General features: G+C 48.8%; 1 protein-coding gene across 2 annotated transcripts in view; it reads left to right on the top strand.

Annotated features, from left to right (window-relative positions):
• Window positions 1–440: 440 nt before the first annotated feature.
• Window positions 441–6400, top strand: part of SYK (spleen associated tyrosine kinase) — a 233913-nt gene continuing 227953 nt past the window's right edge. For both annotated transcript variants that reach the window (XM_063913684.1, XM_063913683.1), the window contains exon 1: window positions 441–562. The gene's annotated coding sequence lies outside the window, so the exon portion shown is untranslated. The remainder of the gene's footprint in view (window positions 563–6400) is intronic.

Genomic DNA, 6400 nt, shown 5'->3' with positions numbered 1-6400 from the left:
TAAGGTACATCCATAATTCAAAACAACAATAATCAGCAACTGGCTCACAGGTAGCTAGGCGCAGTGACAAAGTAGGCCTTAGGCACACAGTTATTATATCTCACTCAAGGAAGTTAGTAACAGTCAATTCATCCATGAAGATCAATAGTCAAATAGAACGAAATGTCGTCACAAATTAACGAGCAAATCACCCACTAGACCTTGTTGGAGCCATATATAGAAAGACAGACACAGAGAGAGAGAGAGAGAAGTGTATGTTAAGAGCTATTCTTCTATTTGTTTACCTAAGAACTGACTAGTGACATATGACGCCATGTCTGGCAGCATGCCCTTGCTTGGCCAACTCGCATTAATACAGTACATTAATGATTAGGCAATGCAATGGGAGTTGTTTGAATAAATAATCCTGCTTCCTTCTTGCTGGGACTAAGGTGTAATTATTTTCTTTGTAAAAAAAAAAAAGACAATAAAAAGTGTCAGAAAACTCCTTTTCTGCTGGAAGAAGGAACATGTTTGCTACATGGAGACAAAGGTACACTTGCAGCAGAGCGAAATAAGGAAGGTACTGTGAATATGCAACAGGAAATATTGTTAGCTGATATTATAAGTAAAACAATAGGTTCTGCCTTAAACGTCTGGTTTCAACATGAACCAACTTATTTCCTTAATATATGTTTACTAGAATTGTGCCAGTCAACCATACCCTGACTTTACTCATGGCTGACACACCTGCTGATTGCTCCGTAGGTATGAGAATCTTGCCCTAAGACAAGGTGGCACCTGTTATACTTTCTCTAGTAACTGAAAGTGTGTGCATTGATCTATATATGTATGCTCAGCCTCATATTAAGCACTTGTAAACAGAACTGCCGCTGTGTTTGTGTTCTTCGAAAATGTTTATATGTTTGAGGGTTTAGCAGAGCACTATCATTACATCAGGTCAATGTGGTTATAGTGTTCCAAAGTATAAATGACGCATGCGTGTCTGTACATGTTTCAGTAGCTTATGAGACCTGAATATCTAACTAAAGGTTTTCATCATGGAGAAGCTTATTACCAGTGGCGTTTCTATAATGAGTGCAAGGTCCACCCAGAACAGACACACTGGGGGGGATTCAGGTCTTGTCAAAAGGAGAAGTTGAATACAATGTACCAATGTTCATTACATTGCACATACGCTGGACCTGTACTGTTCATGTGCAGTTCGGGTCCTGCATTTAGTATGACTAAAGACGTAAGTTGATTGACAGTCTGCAGCCATTTGGGGATGGGGAGGGGCCAGCAATGGCTTCAGTTTCCCAAGACTACTGGTGAGTACACACTATGTGATATGCTCTATGAGCGATATCGCATAGTGTTTCCCCTCCAGAGGCGTAGCTAGGGTTTCCGGAGCCCAGGGCAAGATGGAAAATGCCCCCCCCCCCCCCCCCCACAAAAAAAAAAAAACACACAAAAAGAAGCATGTGCGAGAGCGCGCCGAAAAAATCAGCGTGGTCACACACCAGAAGGGGTGTGGCCACACTCCAGAAGGGGTGTGGCCACACTCCAGAAGGGGTGTGGCCACTGAAAATGGCCCACAGTGCCAGTTACATTGCCCCACAGTGCCAGATCAATGCCCCACAGTGCCAGATACATGCCCACAGTGCCAGATACATTGCCCCACAGTGCCAGATACATTGCCCCACAGTGCCAGTTACATTGCCCCACAGTGCTGGATACCTGCCCCACAGTGCCAGATACATTGCCCCACAGTGCCAGATACATTGCCCCACTCACTGCCAGATACATGCCCCATAGTGCCAGTTATATACCCCACAGTGCCAGATACATGCCCCACAGTGCCAGTTATATGCCCCTCAGTGCCAGGCCCCACTCAGTGCGTTACATGCCCCACTGTGCCAGTTACATTGCCCCACAGTGCCAGTTACATTGCCCCACAGTGCCGGATACATGCCCCACAGTGCCAGATACATTCCCCACAGTGACAGATACATTGCCCCACAGTGCCAGTTACATTGCCCCACAGTGCCAGTTACATGCCCCACAGTGCCAGATACATTGCCCCACAGTGCCAGTTACATTGCCCCACAGTGCCAGTTACATTGCCCCACAGTGCCAGTTACATTGCCCCACAGTGCCAGTTACATGCCCCACAGTGCCAGATACATGCCCCACAGTGCCAGTTATGTGCCCCACAGTCCCAGTTTTATGCCCCACAGTGCCAGGCCCCACTCCGTGCCAGTTACATTGCCCCACAGTGCCAGATACATTGCCCCACAGTGCCAGTTACATTGCCCCACAGTGCCAGTTACATGCCCCACAGTGCCAGATACATGCCCCACAGTGCCAGTTATATGCCCCACAGTGCCAGTTATATGCCCCACAGTGCCAGGCCACACTCAGTGCCAGTTACATGCCCCACTGTGCCAGTTATATGCCCCACAGTGCCAGTTATATGCCCCACAGTGCCAGGCCCCACTGTGCCAGTTATATGCCCCACAGTGCCAGTTATATGCCCCACTGTGCCAGTTATATGCCCCACAGTGCCAGTTATATGCCCCACAGTGCCAGGCCCCAGTGTGCCAGTTACATGCCCCACAGTGCCAGGCCCCACTGTGCCCCCCCACCCCCCACCCCCGGTCACTCACCGGCGCCTGTTGTGTATGTGAGGGGAGGAGAGCGCAGCGCCTCTCCTTCCATTCACCGCTCCCGGTCTCCGGCGGCTGTCTGGCGCCGGTTTGCTAGCCAATCAGAGCTCGCGGACCGGCAGCCAATCAGGAGCCAGTCCGCAAGCTCTGATTCGCTAACGCCGGAGACCGGGCGGACACAGCAGTGCCGCTGGCAGCGCTGCTAGGGCTTCCAGCGGCGGTGAGGGGAGGGAGAGACGGTGCGCTCTCCTCCCCTCACATCTCGGGTTGACAAAGGCAAGTGGGGCATGAAGCCCTGACGCCGGCGGCGCCCCCCTCTCCTGGGCCTGCCAAGGCGCCCACTCGCCCTACCCTAGATACGCCTCTGTTCCCCTCCCAGGCCGATATCGTACAGTGACATCAAGTCACGGCCGGCCCGAACATGCAGCATCTGATGATATAGTCAGATTGAAGTGCATGTACAGCTGACAGCAGGGGTTGTTAATGACCCCCGGGAGCACACATCAGGCATCTCTGGTACAATACACACTGGGCGATATTGTAAATTATATCGCCCCGGAGGCCCCCGTGTTTGGCTATGTCCTCCTCTAGTAGCTGGGCCTTCTATATGTTTTGGCAATCCTACTTATGACAATCCATTTTGTGATCTCAGTGCAAGTGCAATATTTGTCTGCATGCAAAACAAATGGTGGCTACTTTTGTTTGTAGTATATCTTGGTATGCTATATTTTTATATTGACTGTGTTAGATTACACCCAATTCCCAATTGTACATTTTAAAATATAAACTTTCACCATTCCTGCCGCACATTTTAGTTTGTTTTGCTCCTTATGCTAAGTGAAGACTTCATAAGTAACAGCACTGTAACATATTTAAGAATCTGATATACATTATACTATTGTTCAAAGGTTAATTTAATGCTTAAGTATAGTATGTCGCTAAGTTATTCGTAACATTAAGCTTTCTCTGTCTCAGGAATGTGATTTATTTTCTCTAGTTCAGTGACACAGAAGTTCATGCTACAATCACTACAAATCTTCAAATTCTGCTACCTATCCTCAGGGCCGGTACTAGACCTTGTGGCGCCCAGGGCAAAAGTTTCCTGTCGGGCCCCCCCTTCCAGGTAAAATACAGTTGGTGCATGCCGAGGGCGCGCGCCCCAAAACAGAGGTGTGGCTTCTTCATAGGGAAGGGGCGTGCCCACAGTTATCCCCCTATACTTGTGCCCCCAGTAGTTGTGCCCCCAGCAGCTGTGCCCCCAGTTAATTTGCCCCCATCAGCTGTTCCCCCTGTAGTTGTGCCCCCTGTAGCTGTGCCCCTTGTAGCAGTGCCCCCTGTAGTAGTGCCCCCAGTAGCAATGCCCCTTGTAGCTGTGCCCCCAGTTGATTTGCCCGCAGTAGCTGTTCCCCCTGTAGCAGTGCCCCCAATATGTGCCCCCTGTAGATCTGCCCACAGTAGCTGTGCCCCCTGTATGTGCCCCCTGTAGTAGTGCCCCCAGTAGTAGTGCTCCCTGTAGTAGCGCCGCTTTGAAACTCTAAAAAAAAGAAAACACAATACTTACCAGCCTCGCTCCTGCTTCCGGACCGCTGCTGCCGCTGCTTCTGCTGTCTCAGGGCACCGGCTCCTCTCTATGGGAGAGACGTCATGACGTCTCTCCCATAGCAGCGCCGCACTGACACTAGGGGTCAATTTTGACCTGTAGCGTCAGGCAGCGACGCCGGCTCCAGCGGGCGCACACGGCGCTCGCTGCAGCCGGGGAGTAGGGAGGGAGGGTGGATTAGTAGCGGCTCTTGCCACAGCGGCGCCCTCAGTGTAGCGGCGCCCCAGGCAAAAAGCCTGCTTGCCCGTGGCATGAGCCGCTACTGCCTATCCTCTAAACCAGTTAAAGAAAAACATGACTGCTTTAAACGGAATTATTTATTATTATTTGTTTAATATCTGCTCAGGATACTGGCATTTGGCATCCCGGCAGTCGGAATACTGACGCCGGAATCCCAACACTGTTCAAAATACCAACGCCTGCATCCCGACATGGATAGAAATGCCGGCACTGGGATCACGAATGCCGAAATCCCGAACCCTCTGCCAGGACTCCTCATTGGTAAGTCGCAGTGGGGAGAATACTGTAGGTTTAGGCAGCGGGAATGGAAGGGTTAGGACAGGCTTTCCCAACCACGGTCCTCAAGGCACACCAACTGTGCAGGTTTTAGTGATATCCAGGCTTCAGCACAGGTGACTTAATTAGTAGATCAGTTATTTTGATTTAACCATCTGTGCTGCAGCCTGGATATCACTAAAACCTGCACTATTGGTGTGCCTTGAGGACCGTGATTGGGAATGCCTGGGTTAGGGTTAGGCTGCAGGGAGGGGGGGGTTAAGTTTAGGAGGTTAGGGTTAGGTTGGGGAGGGTGGTGGATTAGGGTTAGGCTGTGGGAAGGGAGGGTTAGGGGGGGTAGGGTGGGGTAAACATACTTATCTGTCGCCTGTCTGGATTTTCTGTTTCGGTATGCCGGCATCGGTCATATGACCGCAGGTATCCCATCCACCAAGATATCATATGAATCCCCCTTGAGCAGGGGCGGACTGGGACTAAAAATAGGCCCTGGCAATTTTGAAGCACACAGGCCCACCTCCCCTTACTATTCCTGACTCCTCCTACTTCTTAGTCTATGCTCTTACAAATAATTAATATTTTAACAGCATACAAGCGTACATCGTTCTCTATTAAAATACACACAACCAGTGGTTGAAGTGGACATTTTGAAGTGGGGGCATGGACAAGTGATGTTGTAATTAAGCACGCGCCGAACAGTGGGCGTGGCCACTTAAAAGGGGGCATGTTCTTCAGTGTAGTTTACCACACCATATACCCCTTATACAAATTATGCACCACAATAGTAGGACCCCTTATACTATCTAGTATTGGTGCCTCTTTCACATTATACCACACAGTATGAGCCAAAAGTCACATTATACCACACTGAATGAGCCGAAATTCACATTCTACCACACGGAATGAGCCGAAATTCACATTATAGCACACTGAATAAGCCGAAATTCACATTATAGCACCCGGTATGAGCAGAAATTCACATTATAGCACCCGGTATGAGCAGAAATTCACATTATAGCACACAGAATGAGCCGAAATTCACATTATAGCACACTGAATGAGCCGAAATTCACATTATAGCACACGGTATGAGCCAAAATTCACATTATAGCACACAGAGTGAGCCAAAATTCACATTACAGCACATAGCATGAGCCAAAATTCACATTACAGCACACGGTATGAGCCAAAATTCACATTATAGCACACGGCATGAGCCGAAATTCACATTATAGCACACAGAGTGAGCCGAAATTCACATTATAGCACACTGAATGAGCCGAAATTCACATTATAGCACACAGAATGAGCCGAAATTCACATTATAGCACACAGAGTGAGCCGAAATTCATATTACGCCACATGGAATAAAACAAAATTCAGGGAGAGTGACAGCAGGGACACAGGGACAGGGAGAGTGACAGAGAAACAGGGAAAGTGAAAGCAGGGACATAGGGACAGGGAGAGTGACATATTATAGCACACAGATTGAGACAAAATTCACATTATAGCACAAGGTATGAGCCAAAATTCACATTATAGCACACGGTATGAGCCGAAATTCACATTATAGCACCCAGAATGAGCCGAAATTCACATTATAGCACACTGAATGAGCCAAAATTCACATTATAGCACA

The sequence above is a fragment of the Pseudophryne corroboree genome, chromosome 1 (genome assembly GCF_028390025.1).
Source record: "Pseudophryne corroboree isolate aPseCor3 chromosome 1, aPseCor3.hap2, whole genome shotgun sequence".
NCBI lineage: Eukaryota > Metazoa > Chordata > Amphibia > Anura > Myobatrachidae > Pseudophryne > Pseudophryne corroboree.
Note: the sequence above shows the minus strand (reverse complement) of the source record. Positions and strands in the feature narration are given on the sequence as shown.